This window comes from Chiloscyllium plagiosum, unplaced genomic scaffold, assembly GCF_037043375.1.
Source record: "Chiloscyllium plagiosum isolate Xiang-an unplaced genomic scaffold, Cpla_swu_hap1 HiC_scaffold_9, whole genome shotgun sequence".
Taxonomy (NCBI): Eukaryota; Metazoa; Chordata; class Chondrichthyes; order Orectolobiformes; family Hemiscylliidae; genus Chiloscyllium; species Chiloscyllium plagiosum.
This window is the reverse complement of record NW_028270147.1, coordinates 106,501,315-106,520,381: the sequence shown is the minus strand read 5'-3', so window position 1 is coordinate 106,520,381 and position 19,067 is coordinate 106,501,315. Positions and strand designations below refer to the sequence as shown.

The following is a 19,067-nucleotide window of genomic DNA, read 5'->3' as shown; positions in this document are numbered from 1 at the left end:
TTGGAGGTTACAAGATTCCAAACAGATCTCCATTAATGACAACCTGAACCATCTCTGACACCTCCCTCCCCTTCCTGGACCTCTCCATCTCCATTAATGATGACCAACTTGACACTGACATTTTTTACAAACCCACCGACACCGAGGATTCCACCTCTTCCCAACCTACCTCTTGCAAAAATGCCATCCCGTATTCCCAATTCCTCCGCCTCCGCCATATTTGCTCCCAGAAGGACCAGTTCCACCACAGAACACACCAGATGGCCTCCTTCTTTAGAGACCACAATTTCCCTTCCATGTGTTCAAAGATGCACTCCAACGCATCTCGTCCACATCCCACCCCTCTGCTCTCAAACCCCACCCCTCCAACCGTAACAAGGACAGAACCCCTCTGGTGCTCACCTTCCACCCTACCAACCTTCGCATAAACCACAACATCTGACGACATTTCAGCCACTTCCAAATGGACTCCACCACCAGGGATATGTTTCCCTCCCAACCCATTCCTCCTTTCCGCAAAGACCGTTCCCTCCGTGACTACCTGGTCAGGTCCACGCCCCCCAACAACCCACCCTCCCTTCCTGGCACCCTCCCCTGCCACCACAGGAATTGCAAAACCTCTGCCCACACCTCCTCCCTTACCTCCATCTAAGGCCTCAAAAGAGCCTTCCACATCCATCAAATTTTTACCAGCACAACCACCAATATCATTTATTGCACCCGATGCGGTCTCCTATTGCAGAGCGGGACAACCACACCAATCTCTGGGACAACCACACCAATCATCCCCACTGCCCTGTGGCCCAACATTTCAACTCCCCCTCCCACTCCGCGCAGGACATGCAGGTCCTAGGTCTCCTTCACCACCGCTCCCACACCACTCGATGCCTGGAGGAAGAACGCCTCATCTTCCGCCTCGGAACACTTCAATCCCATGGCACCAATGTGGATTTCATCAGTTTCCTCATTTCCCCTTCCCCCACCTCACCCCAGCTCCAACCTTCCAGCTCAGCACCATCCTCATGACCTGTCCTACCTGCTTATCTTCCTTTCCACCTATCCACTCCACCATCCTCTCTGACCTATCACCTCCATCCCCACCTCCATTCACCTATTGTACTCTTTGCTACCTTCCTCCACCCTCCTCTCTGACCTCTCACCCCTATCCCCACCCCCATTCACCTATTGTACTCTATGCTACTTTCTCCCCAAACCCCTCTCATTTATCTCTCCACTCTGCAGGCACCCTGCCTCTATTCCTGATGAAGGGCTTTTGCCCGAAACGTTGATTTTCCTGCTCCTCGGATGCTGCCTGACCTGCTGTGCTTTTCCAGCACCACTCTGATCTAGACTCTGGTTTCCAGCATCTGCAGTCCTTGTTTTTACCGAGAAACAGAAAGCTGTTAGGACTCAATAATTACAATCTTAGGCATTCCCTCTTCACTCTATGGTCCCGGCTCAGGTGCTGGGATTGCACTCTGCACTCTTTGCTGCATGCTGTGTTGTACCTGAAGTGATCTTTGGTCAATCACTGACACTGCAGGCTGAGTGTCCCTCTGAGTGCAGGTGTATCACATAATGCTGCCTGTATGTGTCACTCTGAGTGTGGGTATGTTATTCAGAGAGACACCTACAGGCAGCATGGAGTGTGTGTGTTACTCAGTGCTGCCTGACTCTCTGAGTGTGTGTGTTACTCAATGCTGCCTGACTCTCTGAGTGTGAGTGTTACTCAGTGTTGCCTGTAGGTGTCTGTGTGTTATTCTGCACTGGCTGTCGGCAATGCAATGATTTGGAGATGCCGGTGTTGGACTGGGGTGTACAAAGTTAAAAATCACACAACACCTGGTTATAGTCACTCCATCATCAGGTGGTTGTGGAGGACACTCCCTTGATGAAGGAGCGGCGCTCCGAAAGCTAGTGTGCTTCCAATTAAACCTGTGAGACGATAACCTGGTGTTGTGTGATTTTTAACTTTGTATCTCAATGAGTGGGAGTGTGTTACTCTGTGCTGCCTGTCGGTGTCTCTGAGGTATTTGTCTCTGAGTGATGGGTAGAGAATGGGCTTTGTGATGGGGATTGAAGATTAGGCTTTAATGTTGTCAAATCTCGGAAGAAAAACAATTTAGCCTGAGATGGCAGCTCATTGAGGTGGCCAAAGTTAAAAATCACACAATGCCAGGTTATAGTCCAACAGGTTTCTTTGGAAGTACAAGCTTTCGGAGCACTGCTCCTTCATCAGGCAGCTAGTGGGGCAGGATCATAGTTCACAGCATTTGCAGTGAAATTGAGCTGGCAGTTGAGAAAGATGAATACTGAGAGTGTATTCTCAGTCAGGGAGGGATTTCAGAGGCAGTGCACCCCAATTACAAGGGGACTTTCTGGAGCTGGGATCATTGCAGTAGTGGCTGTCTGCTCAGCCAATGCTGACTAGCCATAGTCGTATTTCAATGGTCAATTAGCTCTAAACTAGATACACCAATATTACCTTACAGGGAAGGGAGCAGTGAGTGAGGTTGAATTCTTGCAGCTCCAAGAGGGATTGCAGTGGATTAATGAAGGGTGCTACCACCATGAAGGTGCCACCTTCACTCCCCCTGCCTCAGCTGTGGTAACCCTCAGGTTAAACACACCACCAGTCATCTCTGTCTGTAATGAGCGAGTGGGACTATGCTCCACTTTCCTGGGTGCTTGAGGGAAGGAGAAAGTGAAGACTGCAGATGGTGGAGATCAGAGTCAAGAGTGTGTTTCTGGGAAACCACAGCAGGTCAGGCAGCATCCGAGGAGCAGGATAATCAATGGTTTGGGCATAAACTCTTCATCAGGAATGGAGGGAAGGCCAACCTCTCCCAAAGGCAGCACAGGCTGTATCAAAGAGGCATCAAGAGTAAGCATGGGGAGATTGAGGGTGACAGAAGGAGGGCGTTGGTTGGCAGGTTGTTATTCAGAGTCAGATACCAGAGTATCAGTCCTTCTGATGCTCCCCTTTTATTTTCTTTTTTTGAGCACCATGGTGTATGTGTGCAGGTGTGAGACACAGTGAAAGACACAAAGTGCATGAATCTTTATTCAATTTCCACCACCAGGAAGATAGGAAAACACCCGGGTGGTCAGTGACAAGCAGTGCCCTTCACAGAAGGGCAATGTTGTATGATCAAACAGTGAAGGGGAGGGCAGGGATTAAATCAAAATAGAGTTAGAGGGGGAATAATGCACTCCACTTCCAGCGGCGCCCACCTCTCCCTGAACAACTCAGGGTGTTGGTGGAGACCGCGTGCTCCTCCTCCAAGGACACCCGGGCTCTAACGTAACCGCGGAAGAGGAGCAGGCAGTCGGCCCTAACGACCCCCTCCATGGTCCGCTGCCTGGACCTGTTTATGGTCAGTTTGGCCAGGCCCAGGAGCAGACCCACGAGGAGGTCTTCAGACATGCAACACACCCCTTTTTTTTTTTTCGTTCTCTTTTTCTCTTACCACCTAAGTGCAGTAGTGCTTATTTTATCCCCAGCACCCATGGTGTGTGTGTGCAGGTGTGAGACACAGTGAAAGACAAAGTGCACAAATCTTTATTCAATTTCCACCACCAGGAAGATAGGAAAACACCCGGGTGGCCAGTGACAAACACTGCCCTTCACATCAAAGGGCAGTGCTGTGTGATCAAAACAGTGAGGGGGAGGGTAGGGACTAAATCAAAATAGAGTTGGAGGGAGAAATAATGCACTCCACTCCCTGTGGCGCCCACCTCTCCCTGAACAACTCCAGGGTGTTGGTGGACACCGCGTGCTCCTTCTCCAAGGACACCCGGGCTCTAACGTAACCGCGGAAGAGGGGCAGGCAGTCGGCCCTAACGACCCCCTCCACGGCCCGCTGCCTCGACCTGTTGATGGCCAGTTTGGCCAGGCCCAGGAGCAGACCCACGAGGAGGTCTTCAGACCTGCCCTCCTTCCTCCGTACCGGGTGCCCAAAGATCAGGAGCGTGGGACTGAAGTGCAGCCAGAAACAGAGGAGGTTTATCTCCTGGTTTTTTTTTTTTTGGTGTGTGTGCGTAGGTGTGAGACACAGTGAAAGACACAAAGTGCACGAATCTTTATTCAAATTCCACCACCAGGAAGATACGAAAACACCCGAGTGGCCAGTGACAAACACTGCTCTTCACATCAAGGGACAGTGCTGTGTGATCAAAACAGTGAAGGGGAGGGTAGGGACTAAATCAAAATAGAATTGGAGGGAGAAATGATGCACTCCACTCCCTGCGGTGCCCACCTCTCCCTGAACAACTCCAGGGTGTTGGTGGACACCGCGTGCTCCTTCTCCAAGGACACCCGGGCCCTAACGTAACCGCGGAAGAGGGGCAGGCAGTCGCCCTCCATGGCCCGCTGCCTGGACCTGTTTATGGCCAGTTTGGCCAGGCCCAGGAGCAGACCCACGAGGAGGTCTTCAGACATGCAACACACCCCTTTTTATCTGTCAGCCAGGGCTCCCTGATTGGACAAGGTTAACAGCCCATCAAGGAACTCATATTTTATTGAAAAAAAAAATTATCGAACAAGGAGCACAAGAGCTAAACAAGACAAGACAAAATGAATGGTTTCATTACAAACATCACAAATGAGATTTGGGAAATAAGATTTTCATTCTGGGTGATGGGAATCTGGAATGGACTGTCACAGACTCCACAGACTGTCACAGTGTGGAAACAGGCCATTTGGCCCAACAAGCCAACACCAACCCTCTGAAGACAGACTCCCCGAGACCCATTCCCCTACCCTTTTACTCAACATCTCCCCTGACTGACAGATTCTTGATCACTGTGGCAATTTTAGAATGGCCAATTCACCTAACCTGCACATCTTTGGATTGTGGGAGGGAACTCGAGCACACGGAGGAAACCCACACAGACACGGGGGAGCGTGCAAACTCCACAAAGACAGTCACCTCGGGCTGGAATCGAACAAAGGTCCTTGGTGCTATGAGGCAGCAGTGCAAACCACTGAGCCACCATACCACACATTAAAGAACAGGAGCTTTTGTTAAACTCCGTGAGCCTGACGTGATATGAATTATAAACACACAACCCTCTGTCAGGGAAGGTAGTGGAGGATGGAAACCTTACAACCTTTAAATATCATAATATGCAAGGATTTGGGATAAGTGCAGGAAATTGGGATTAGAGTGCCTTTAGCGATAGTTATGTCAGTGCAGACTCAATGGGCCAAAGGGCCTTTTCTGTGCTGTATCAATCTATGCTCCATGCTGAGAGGGCAGTGCAGGTTAATGGTGACTAGGTTAGACAGTTCCAAGACGGCAAATCAATGATCAAGGGTCAGAGGAAATGGCTCAAGCTTCAGTGAAGGCCCAAGTAAGTGCTTGGGAGGAGGGTCAAGGCTAATGAAGACAAGGTCAATGGAGACTGAGTGAGGGCACAGGGTGCAGGCATCTCATTGGGTTGTAGTGTGGCATGTGGGGACAAGAGGGGAATGTGTAGGGAGGAAGTGCAATTCTGGTTGAAATGCGACCTTTGCCGGCAACAACATGACCTTCAGCACCAGGGGGTGTCCCTGACTGTGTCAGGCTCACTGGCTGCTCTCTGTGTGATTCCACACAGCCACCCATGTGGTCACCACGCAAAGTCTTGCTCTTGTCTACACCACTGTCTACACCACCATCTGCAACTACCGTCTGGACCTTCTGTCTACAACACCATCTGCACCCATTGTCTGCACCCTCTGTCTGCACCACCATCTGTACCCATTGTCTGCACCCAGTATCCACAGCCACTGTCTAGTCCCTCTGTTTGCACCCACCATCTACACCCACTGTCTACACCGCTGTCTGCACCCTCCATCTACACCTCCCATCTTTCTGCTGTTGTAAGATTGTATCCAATGATTCCATTGAGATTACTGCATCCGAAGCCTGAATTTTAGAACCAGCAATGATTGTCTTCTAACCCTGACCTACAAAGTCTGTGTTCCATGTAATGGAAAATTAACAAAATTAACATTTACTCTGAAATCCATTTACTCTGAAATCTGAAAGACAGTGCTTGACTAAAATTAAAACTTTCTGACACTTTGCTGAAGTCTGCAGTCGAGGGACAGCTTGTCTCGGCGCAACTTTGTAAACATTCAACAAGAGAAAAATATAAGAACAGTATGTCCACAACAAGGGAATGAAAAGAATAACAACTCAAATCTTCACAGTCTTTGTCCTTGAGAGTGTGATAAGAAACAGTATAAGGTGAATATCTGAATTACGCTCATGGCCCTTGCACAAGGCATTTTTGTCAAGTGCATGTGGTCCCCCTGCAATACAGAGGTTAAAAAACATATATAATAAAGCTCTTTTTGGTCGCTCTTGCTAATAGTTGAGTTGAGTCAATTTAATTTCCACGACATCCCACAATGAGCTGATTAATATTAATTACTGAATGCCATTTGATTTCTGTGATGGCAGGACTGATGTATAAGGAGAGGTTGAGTTGGTGAGGATTGTGTTCACTGGAGTTTAGAAAAATGAAGAAAGGGAATCTTAGAGAAAGCTGTAAAATTGGAACAGGACGAGACAAGTTAGTTGGAGGAAGGATGTTCCCAATGGTGGGGAAGTCCAGAACCAGAGCTCACAGTTTAAGATTAAGGGGAAAACTCTATAGGACAGAGATGAAGAAAAATGTTTTTACCCAGAGAGTGATGAGCCTGTGGAATTCTGTCACAGAAAGTGGATGAGGCCAAAACATTGTGTTTTCAAGAAGGAGGTAGAGCTAGCTCTTGTGGTTAAAGAATTAAGGGATGTGGGGTAGGGAGGGATTACAGTCTTGTACTTGATGATCAGCCACAATCATACTGAATGGCAGAGCAGGCTGGAGGGGCCAAATGGCCTACTCCTGCTCCTATCCTCTATGTTTCTATGTAGCATATAATAGATTGCCAGGTGGAGGTCACTCTGTCAGATGGGTAAGTATCCATTCACAGATTCCCCCCATATCACTCCCCTTCCATTTTAATTGGGTCCACTCCCTCTTTTCCTATGTCTTTGTTATCTAACCAGTGACCACACCTCCCCTTCATCACCCCGGCCGGAAGCTGTCCTTATAACCCACAGTTTGTTTTAATTTGCTAACTGGGTGATATGGCGGTGGGGCTTTCAGAAACAGGAAGAGCTGAATTCTTATCGCCCCTTGTGCTTATTTTGTTGTGTGCCTCCCTCAATATGGGCGACACAGCATTGCTGCCTCACAGAGCCAGGGACCCAGGTTCGAGAGTCATGCGGCACAGAAATAGGCCCTTCGGCCCATCATGTCCATGCTGACCAACAAACACTAAACTACACTAATCCCATTTACCTGCAGTTGTCTGGAGCCTACTGTGTCATGGCATTATAAGTGCTCATCCAAATGTTTTTTAAAGCTTGCAAGATTTTCATCCTGCACCGCCCTCTCAGCCAGCATGTTCCATATATCCACCACACGCTGGGTCAAAAAATACTTTCATCTTAATCTTATGACCCCTGGTCTTAAACAGGCCTGGGTGAGGAGCGGAGGCTGCAGAACAGTGTGAGAGGTCAGGAGTGGAGAGAGGGAGAACAGTGTGAGGGTGAGGAATGGAGGTTGGAGCAGGAAGACGCTTGTGTTCTGGAAAGCAGCACAAATAGGGAAGAGATCCAAGAGCTGGTAGGAATAGTCTCCATGCTTCCTATCAGTAGCTTTATGGTGGGAAAGAGAATAAATCCAGGAGATAATGAGGGCCTATAACAAAGGCTGATCATCCATTACAAATGATTAATTACAATTAATTGTCATGTCGATTATTTAAAGTCAGGTTTTTCTTTTTAATTCATTCACGGGATGAGGACATCCCTGACTAGGACAGCATTTATTGCCCACCCCTAATTGCCCCAGAGGGCAGTTAACAGTCATCCACATTACTGTGGGATTGGATTCCCAACTAGGCCAGACCAGGTAAAGATAGCAGTTCCCTTCCCTAAAGGACGTTAGTAAACCCGAGGGGTTTTCCTGACAATCGACATGGATTCATGGTCATCATTCGACTCTTAATTGCAGATTTATTTTGTTCTTGAATTTAAATTCCCCACCTGCCACGGTGGGATGTGAACCTGCGTCCCCAGAACCATATCTGGGTCTCTGTGCATTAATCACAGAAGGTTAGTGTGTAGGTACAGCAAGTCATCAGGAAAGCTCATTGGTCTGTTGTGCGGGAAAACTGAAGGCATGACTTCATTGCAACATGCAAGATCCTGAGGGGCCTTGACCGGGTGGATGTGGAAAGGATGTTTCCTCTTGTGGGAGAATCCAGAACCAGGGATCACAGTTTAAAATTAAGGGAGAGTCCATTCAAAACAGAGATTCAGAAACATGTTTTTACTCTCAGAGTTGTCAGTCTTTGGAATCCCCTTCCTTAAAAGGCAGTGGATGCAGAATCTTTAGATATTTTTAAGGCAGAGGTAAATAGATTCTTGATGACTGAAGGGACGGAACATTAGCGGAGAATGTAGAGTTGAGGTTAAAATCAGATCAACCACGATCTTATTGAATGGGGGAGCAGTTTCAAAGGGTCAAGTGGTCTACTTTTGTTCCTTGTTCATATGTTGCCTCATACAATCAAAGACTGCCACTCGTATTTTCTACCTGCAGATTAAACTGCTTGTGCAATCGGCCTCATCTGCACAGTGTTTTCTCCAGCCTTTCACCATGACATGTTAAAGATATTGGTCCCCTAATTAATCCATTAACTTTGTGAGTTGGTTTATTTAAAACAATAAAACGCATTACAAGTCATGGAGCAGATATTAAGCAAGCAATAATGTGTGGTTCGGGGGCTCAGTGGTTAGCACTGCTGCCTCAGAGCAGCAGGGACCTGGGTTTGATTCCAGCCTCAGGTGACTATCTGTGTGGAGTTTGCACATTCTCCCTATGTCTGTGTGGGTTTCCTCTGTGTGCTCTGGTCTCTTCCCACAGTCCAAAGATGTACAGTTTAGGTAAATTGCCCATGGTATTCAGGGATGTGTGAGTTAGATGCATTAGTCAGGGAAAATGCAGAGTAACAGGGTGGGGGAGTGGGATGCTCTTCAGAGATTCAGTGTGGACTTGTTGGCCAAGTGGCCTGTTTCCACATTATAGGGATTCTATGAATTGATCTCAGTTTGTGCAGCTTGCAGGCTCACAGATGACTAACTGGCAGGTAGTGTGCAACACTGTATATACAGGGGTGGATTTTCTTAAAGACAATGTGTTCACACACCACACAGCCACTGAACATCAAGGGGAGATTGTTACATTCTCTCTTGATGGAGACAGTCATTGCCTGGCAGTTGTGTGGCACAAATGTAACCTTGTTCAGGTTCCAAGCCTACATCTCAGACAGTAAAATGTTTTAGAACATCCTCAGCCTACAAAAAGTGCTAAACTTTTCAGGTGGCATGATGGCTCAGTGGTTAGCACTGCTGCCTCACAGCGCCAGGGACCCGCCTCAGGGACGTCTGTGTGGAGTCTGCACATTCTCACTGAGTCTGTGTGGGTTTCTGTCGGGTGCTCTGGTTTCCTCCCACAGTCCAAAGATATGCAGGCTGGGTAAATTGGCCATGCTAAATTGCCCATAGTGTCCAGGGATGAGCAGGCTAGGTGGATTAGCCATTGGAAAATACAGGGATAGCATATGGGGCTGGGTGGAATGCTCTTTGGATGGGCAATGTGGACTCGATGGGCCGAATGGGTCACTTCCACACAATAGGGATTCTGTGATTGAAATGCAAGTTCCTTCTTTCCATTCTAGCCCTGAAGCATGCATGTGGTTCTGTCTCATATCTGCTCAAGATATGGCAACCCTTTGAAGACAGGAGCAGCCTCTATTCTTTTGGAAAGTACTTCTTCCACTCTGTATCCTTCACAGCCTTGTAGACAGCAACAATGAGATCGGGAAATAACCCAAAGCTATAATCTTCTGGACTCTTCATTAAACTGTGGAACCTGAAAAGTACAATTAATGTCCAAGTCAATGCAGATATTTCTCAGCAATCCCTAAATGCTGAGTTTTAGTACTCAGCAGGCCCCAGGATACAAAATAACTGAGTAGATCATTGCTCTGAATTGCTCATACATTTCACCTTCACATTTCTGGAGGCTTTGACCAAAAAGGTTGCTTACTCCTCTCCAAAATACAGCTTAAAATCAGCTCCAACTCCCAACCATCCAGCTGAGAGCGGAGCCCTGTACAAACTGGAACCTGGTCAGTGGGAGCACTGTCACTGCTGTCTCAGAAGCTTTGTCTATTTAAACCAGAGACTTAGTCAGAGAGTCATTCGGCACGGAAACAGACCCTTTGGTTTGACTCATCCATGCCAATCAGATATCTGAAATTAATCTCGTCCCATTTGCCAGGATGTGGCCCATATCCCTCTAAACCGTTCCTATTCATATACCCATCCAGGTGCCTTTTAAATGTTGTAATTGTACCAGCCTCCACCACCTCCTCTGGCAGCTCATTCCATACATGCACCACCCTCTGCATGAAAAAATTGCTCCTTAGATCCCTTATAAATCCTACCTCTCTCACCTTAAACCTATGCCCTCTAGTTCTGGACTCACATACCCTAGGAAAAAGTTGTTGGCTATTCACCGTATCTATAGACAATAGATAATAGGTGCAGGAGTAGGCCATTCTGCCCTTAGAGCCTGCACCACCATTCAATATGATCATGGCTGATCATCTTTAATCAGTATCCTGTTCCTGCCTTATCTCCATAACCCTTGATTCCACAATTCTTGAGAGATCTATCCAACTCTTTCTTAAATGAATCCAGAGACTGGGCCTCCACTGCCCTCTGGGGCAGAGCATTCCACACAGCCACCACTCTCTGGGTGAAGAGGTTTCTCCTCATCTTTGTCCTAAATGGTCTACCCTGTATTTTTAAGCTGTGTCCTCTGGTTCGGCACTCACCCATCAGCGGAAACATGTTTCCTGCCTCCAGAGTGTCCAATCCTTTAATAATATTATATATCTCAATCATATCCCCTCTCAATCTTCGAAACTCAAGGGTATACAAGCCCAGTTGCTCCAGTCTTTCAGCGTAAGGTAGTCCCGTCATTCCAGGAATTGACCTCGTGAACCTACGCTGCACTCCCTCAATAGCCAGAATGTCTTTCCTCAAATTTGGAGACCAGAACTGCACACAGTACTCCAGGTGTGGTCTCACCAGGGCCCTGTACAGCTGCAGAAGAACCTCTTTGCTTCTATACTCAATCCCTCTTGTTATGAAGACCAGCATGCTATTACCCTTCTTCACTACCTGCTGTACCTGCATGCTTACCTTCAGTGACTGGTGTACAAGAACACCCAGATATCGCTGTACTGCCCCTTTACCTAAATTGATTCCATTTAGGTAGTAATCTGTCTTCCTGTTCTTGCCACCAAAGTGGATAACCATACATTTATCCATATTAAACTGCGTTTGCCATGCACCTGACCACTCACCTAACTTGTCCAGGTCACCCTGTAATCTCCTAACATCCTCATCACATTTCACCCTTCCACCCAGCTTAGTATCATCAGAAAATTTGCTAATGTTATTACTAATACCATCTTCTATATCATTAACATATATCATAAAAGGCTGCAGTCCAAGTACTGATCTCTGCAGTACCCCACTGGTCACTGCCTGCCATTCCAAAATGGAGCCGTTTATCACTACTCTTTGCTTCCTATCAGCCAACTATCTTTCAATCCAAGTTAGTACTTTGCCCCCAATACCATGCGCCCTACTTTTGCTCACTAATGTCACTCATGATTTTATAAACTTCTATAAGGTCACCCTTAATCCTCCAACACTCCAGGGAAAATAGCCCCAGTCTATTCAGCCTCTCCCTGTAGCTCAAACCCTCTAACCCTGGTAACATCCATGCAAATCTTTTTTGCCTCCTTTCAAGTTGAACAACATTGTTCCTAGAGCAGGAAGACGAGAACTGAGCCTTGTATTCTCAAGCGGTCCTCACCAATGGCCACTTTGGTGGACAGCCAGAACATGACATCCCAACTCCTATACTCAGTGCACAGACCAATAAAGACAAGTATACCAATCACCTTCTTCATTACACTGTTTACCCATGGATTTGCTTTCAAGAACCTTTGCAGTCCAAGGTCTCTTTGCTCAGCAACACTCCCTAGGACCCTGCCCTGATTTGTCTTACCAAATGCAACACTATAGGGAGAAGCTGAACAAGCTGTGGCTGTTTTCCCTGGAGCGTCAGAGGCTGAGGGGTGACCTTACAGAGGTTTACAAAATTAAGTGGGGCATGGATAGGATAAACAGGCAAAGTCTTTTCCCTTGGGTCGGGGAGTCCAGAACTAGAGGGCATAGGTTTAGGGTGAGAGGGCAAAGATGTAAAAGAGACCTAAGGGGCAACTTTTTCACACAGAGGGTGGTACATGTATGGAATGAGCTGTCAGAGGGTGTGGTGGAGGCTGGTACAATTGCAACATTTAGAGGCATTTGGATGGGTATATGAATAGGAATGGTTTGGAGGGATATGGGCTGGGTGCTGGCAGGCGGGACTAGATTGGTTTGGGATATCTGGTAAGCATGGACAGGTTGGACCAAAGGGTCTGTTTCCAAGCTGTACATCTGTATGACTCTATGACCTTGCATTTATCTAAATAAACCTCTGCCTACCACTCCTGTGTGCATTGGCCCAACTGAATAAGCATTGATCATACATTATAAACATGAACGTACGGAAGGCATTGGTGAGACACATATGCAGTATTATGTCCAATTTCGGTCTGCTTATTTGAGGAAGGAATGGGTGGCACTGTAGGCTGTTCAGAGGATGTTCCTCAGACTGATTCCAGAGATGAAAGGGCGGCCCACGAGGAGCAGGTAAAGAGCTTGGGCTTGTACTCGCTGGAGTTCAAAAGAATGAGGAGGGATCTGATTGATGGATAGAAAATGTGAAAGGGGATTGATAAGGTGGATGTTGAATAGATGCTCCCCCTTGCAGGACAGTCTGGAACAAGAGGTCATCGATATCGAGTGAGAGGAGGTCGGTTCAAAACTGAGCTGAGGAGAAACCACATCTCCCAGAGGGTTGTGAATCTGTGAAAGTCAATGCCCCAGAGTGCAGTGGAGGCAGAATCAATCAACAGGTTCAAGAACGATGTGTTTCTGATGGAAAGTGAGATAAAGAGCGATGGGGAGCAGGCAGGAGAGTGGAGTTGAGACCAGGATAAGATCAGCCACAGTCATGTTAAATGGCGGAGCGGGCTCGAAGGGCTGAATTGCCTCCTCCCGCTCCTAATTCCTATGTTGAACACACAGTCAAAGCTGACACTGCAAAACTGAGGGAGCTGTTGTCTTTCAGGTCAGATACAAAACAACGGTCCTGCCACAATATATCGAACTGTACTATTTCCCCCAGAGACAAGTGCTAGAATTTGAATTCAAATCACAAAGCAAGCCTCATTAATGGTGACCACGATAATGATCCCTGATTGCTATCCAGCCTCAGCCTTACCCAGTCTGGACTCCATGTGACTTCAGCCCCACAGCAATCTGGTTAACTCTTAGGTGCCTTCTGAGAGGTCACAGCAAGGCCAGCAGTTCAAGGGTAATTAGTCTTGGGTAACAAATGCTTATCTATGCCAGTGACTCCCACCTCCCAGAAAACAGAATCCAACAGAGATTGATGTCAACCAAAATTGTCAGATCAGACTCTCAATGAGATGGGGAGATGGTTAAAGATGAATTCAGCTCAGTAAGGAACAGGTCCCCACTTGTTAACACATCGTCGCTGACAAAATAAGTGAGAGAAAACAGAAAACGAAAGGTGAGAACCCTCAAATCAGTGAAAATTCAGGCAACTGAAGGAAGACATGAAGAACTGCAAAGGAAGACAAAAAGGAAGCAAGAGTTACAGAAAGTGATTGAGAAAGAGACCTGCAAGGGGTCACAAGAATAACACAAATATTTTACACGAAAATTAGAAAACCAAGGGGGCTCCAGTGCAATGTGAGCCCTTTAAAAACAAACAGGGAATTCCATGAATGAGACTAAGGGAATTGCCGGTATGTACAATAATTAGTTGTGTCAGTCTTCACAGTCAAGGAATGGGATAATGCAGCTTCCATTCCAGGGAGGTTAGTAATGAATTGAAGACTGGCATTCGCAAAATTTGATACATGCCAGAAAACAGCATTGGAGAGTGAGCAGCTCTAAAGGCTGACAGATTCTCCAGGACCTCAGGGGTTTAAAGGAAGGGGGGAAGAATTTTCTGAAGCTTTTCCCATCAGGTTCCAAAGCAGCAACCGTTCCTTTAATTTGGAAAATGTCCTGCGGTAACTCCACGGGTTCAAGAAAGATGAGAGAGGGAACCATGGAAATTACATTCTGGTCAATCTAACATCTCTTTTGGGGGGTTCATTGGAATCTATAATTAACAGCCAAGAGAATGAACATGTAGAGAATTGGAAATAGCCCACACAGATTTGTGATGGGTAGGTTCTGACGAACGAACCAAATGCATAAACTAAAATAGTCGATAGGGCAAAAAGTCTCATGAACTTTCAGAAATACTCGATAATTTCCCACAATACAGTCGGCTGATCAAAGTTAAAACCCATGGGATTGAAGATGAATGTTTGACTTGGTTCGGAGGCTGGTTTTGTGACAGACGATAGAGAAAGAAAGTGATGAGTGGTGTTCCACAAGGATTCTGTGGTGAGGCCTTAACTACTTACTGTATGTATTAATGAGAATCATAGTTCCACATTGACACAAAGACTGATGGAATAGTAAGCAGTGCAGATGGTCTTTTTGTTTAAAACTCACTCCGAGGACATGGGTGTTGCTGTCTGGGCCAGCATTTATTACATATTCTGCATTGCCCTTGAGAATAATGGAATCATCATACAGTGTAGAAGCAGGCCATTCAGCCCATCAAATCCACACCAACCCACCAAACAGCATCCCATCTGGACTGACCCCATTCCTGTACTGCAGCATTTCCTATGGCCAACCCACCCAGCATACACATACCTCGACACTATGTGCAATTTGGCATGGCTAATCCACCTAACCAACATATCTATGGACTGTGTGGAAGACACACACAGGCATGGTGAAAATGTGCAACCTCCACACAGACGGTTGTCCCAGGGTGAAATTGAACCCAGGTCCCTAGTGCTGTGAGGTAGCAGCACTAACCACTGAGCCACAATCCTGCCCTTTGCAAGGTGGTGGTGAGCTGCCTTCTTGAACCACTGCAGTCCATGTGCTGTAGATAAACCCACAATGCCCTTAGGGAGGGAATTTCAGGATTTTCATCCAGCGACACTGGAGGAACAGTAATATATTTTCAAATCAAGATTCTATGTGGATTGGAGGGGAACTTGTTTTTGGTGGCGTTCTGTGTCCTTCTACATGGAAATGATCGTGGGTTTGGAAGGTGCTGCCTCACGAGACTTGGTGTGAATTCCTGCAGTGCATCTTGTAGATGGTGCACACGGCTGTTACTGAGCATCAGTGGTGGAGGGAGTGTATGCTTATCGATGTGGTGCCAATCAAGCAGGCTGCTTTGTACTGGATGATATCAAGCTTCTTGATTGTTTTTGGAGCTGCATCCATCCAGGCAAGTGGGGAGTAACCCACCACAGTCCTATCCAAAACTAGACTGATCTTTTCTTAATTAATTTACTGGATTAGGCATCACTTGCTATGTCAGCATTTATTGCCCAGAATCAAATGGGGCGGCACAGCACTGGGACCAAGGTTTAATTCCACCCTTGGGCAACTGACTGTGTGGAGTTTGCACGTTCTCCCTGTGCCTGCCTGGATTCCTTCCAGGTGATCTGGTTTCCTCCCACAGTCTACACACGTGCGGGTTAGGTGGAATGGCCATGGGAAATGCAAGGTTACAGGGGAGTGGGTCTGGGTGAGATGCTCTTTGGAGAGGCGGTTTGGGCTGAATGGCCTATTTCCACATTGTAGGGATTCTATGAATTTCTTGAATCAGAGGGTTTTGATTCTTTGGGATACTCATCGATATTTAGGCGTTTGAATAAATTCAAGATAGCGATAATACACATGTGGGGAGGCAATGAGTTAATGGTATTCTCACTAGATTCTTAATCCAAAGACCCAAGTAATGTTCTGGGGGACCTGGGATCACCGTGGGGGCAGCACGGTGTTACAGTGGTTAGCACTGCTGCCTCACAGCACCAGGATCCCAGGTTCGATTTTAGCCTCGGGTGACTGCCTTTTATGGAGTTTGCACATTCTCCCCGTGTCTGCATGGGTTTCCTCCGGGTGCTCCGATCTCCTCCCACCATCCAAAGATGTGCAGGTTAGGTGAATTGGTCACGCTAAATTGCCCATAGTCAGGGGTGAATATGGGGAATGAGTCTGGGTGGGTTACTCTTCGGAGGGTCGGTGTGGACTTGTTGGGCCAAAGGGCCTGTTTCCATACTGTAGGGAATCTAATCTAAATCCTGGCAATGCATGAAGTGGAATTTTAAATTCAAAAAGACTCTGGAGTTAAGAGTCTAATGACAACCATTGTTGGGGGAGAACCCTGTCGGGCCCACTAATGTCCATCAGATTGCTGTCCTTGCCCATACTGACTGACATATGACTCCAGACCCACAGCAACATAGAATCATAAAATCCCTACTGTGTGGAAGAAGGCCATTCAGCCCATCAAGTACAAGCAGCACCTCACCAGAACTAGCCCCCTCTCCTAACCCTACACTTCCATGGCCAATCCAACGAACCTGCACATCTCTGGACTGAGAGAGGAAACTGAGGCACCCAGAGGAAACCCATTCAGACAGAGGGAGAACATACAAAGTCCACACAGATAGTTGCCTGAAGGTGGAATCAAACCCAGGTCCCTGGCACTGTAAGGAAGTGGCGCCAGCCACTGTGCCACCCATTCCTCATCTCTGATCGAAATATCTAACCCCTTATTCCCAGACTGGGACTCTGCTTTAGAATCCCCAGGTAGGGGTTCATCCTTCCAAAATCTACCCTGTCAGGGCCCTGGAGAATTTGAAATGTTTCAATGAAATCTCATCCCAGCCTTCTGAATTCTAGGGAATCCTGACCCAGTCCCCTCTCTCAATCATTAGACAATCCCTCAGCCCGTCACATGAACTGTGGCTGGGTTTGATCATCTCAGTAAGAGTTTCAAGGAGGGAAGGAGAAAGAAAGACTCTTTCTGCTCTGAATCGATGCTAAAAACTGAAAAAGCAGGAAAATATTGTCACTAAGTGTTGTTCACATACTTTTCACCAAAGTGCTGGGTGAGGTTTCTTATGAATTTCAGGAGGTCACTGGTGGTGTCCTTACATTCTTTATTCCTGCCTTGTCTCTTGTTCATGTCATTGAGGAGAACGGAGTCAACTGAGAAGGAAATGAACAGCAGAGTTTGTTTTCTCTGTTGATTAAATTCACCTTACTTGCTCCTCTGAGCATCTGAAGAAAGGGCGAGACTCTGAAAGATTATGTTTTCTAATAAACATGTTGGACTATAATCTGGTGTCGTATGATTTTTGACCTTGTCCTCTGATCACATTCAGGTTATTCCCACGGGCACTGCATGTTCTTGCTTCTCCAGGTCAGCAGGTGGCGATCTTGACAATGGATTTCACAATGGTCTCCATCAGAGAGGACCCACAAATCAGGGACAGCGACCAGAGATTACAGGCTCCTCAGTCTCAGACCCGAGCACAACGGGCCCCATGGCATCCCAGGTACCGCTTGTTGCGTCCTGGACCCTGTACATAATGCAAATGGTGCAACTGATCCTTCTGATTTTTCCCAATCTCACCAGGTCTCCACAATCATTGAGATTCGTTAAATGCAGCCTTTGCCAATTAAGGACCCTGACTGATGGGAAACAGACTGAAATGGGTCAATAATACAGTATTGGGGAGTTACAGACACAGATTGCCAAGTGGAAAACTAATGCTGTGGCTCTAACAGAGATCGGGCGGACTGGGGATTCCTGGATACAAGGTGTTCAGTAAAGATAGGAAAGAGGGAAAACTGCGGGAAGTGGTGGGATTGTTCTGGACCCAGACAGAACTGACCAACCTTAGGCCCTGAGATATGATAGAGATGAAGGGTGAACTGTGCCGGGCTTTAACTCACTGTTAAACTCACTGATACCTATCGCATTTCCGACGCCCCTCCCCCAAGTCCCTCCTCCCTACCTTTTATCTTAGCCTGCTGGGCACACTTTCCTCATTCCTGAAGAAGGGCTTATGCCCGAAATGTCGATTCTCCTGTTCCCTGGATGCTGCCTGACCTGCTGTGCTTTTCCAGCAACACATTTTCAGCTTTTAACTCACTATTACCAGATTAAAACAGTGATTACCCATTTCACAAGAGAGTAAATGGATCTAACAAACCAGGTGCATGTGAAACACCCACCCAGTCCCTGAGAGAGGGAGGGACAAGAACAATGACATTCTCAGACAGAAAGGATGCTAAAAATGGTATCACCCGAGAGTGAAGGGTGGGGTGGGGATAGTGATAGTGACACCCCCCAGAGAGTGGGGAAAGTAACACTGACACATTTAAAACAAGCGAGAATTCAACCAGACACCCACTCCGTCACACAGTGTTGAAGATGCACTTTCCTCATCAAAACACTTTTGCAAACCTCTTCATACCACGTCAGGGGAGAGAAACATTGTAAAATGTATTATCACAAGTTAGGGTCCATTTAAAACAAGGACTCTGATGTTAAATGTTCCCAGCCGTAAACAACACTGGTGTATTGACGTCATTACCTTATTAAACAATATTAAAACCTCGGCCAAACATTTTCCTGCAGACAGTGCATTTAAAATATCAAGAGGCTTTCCACATTGTTGGTTTGATCAGTGATTTAGCAAGGAAGCAGCAGCTGCCCCATGAACTCCAACAAAAGAATGAGAACAGGCTCTTCATACGGAGCTGGCTCCCAAGAATCCAATTCAACAGCAGGGATTAAAGAACAAGGAACAATACAGCACAGGAACAGGCCCTTCGGCCCTACAAGCCTGTGCTGACTCATTTTGC

The 19,067-nt window shown here is 46.9% G+C and overlaps 1 gene segment (V, D, J or C); it reads left to right on the top strand.

The window, feature by feature from the left end:
- LOC122545140 (Ig kappa chain V region Mem5-like) overlaps positions 1–19,067 on the top strand; it is a 486,054-nt gene that overhangs the window by 409,393 nt on the left and 57,594 nt on the right.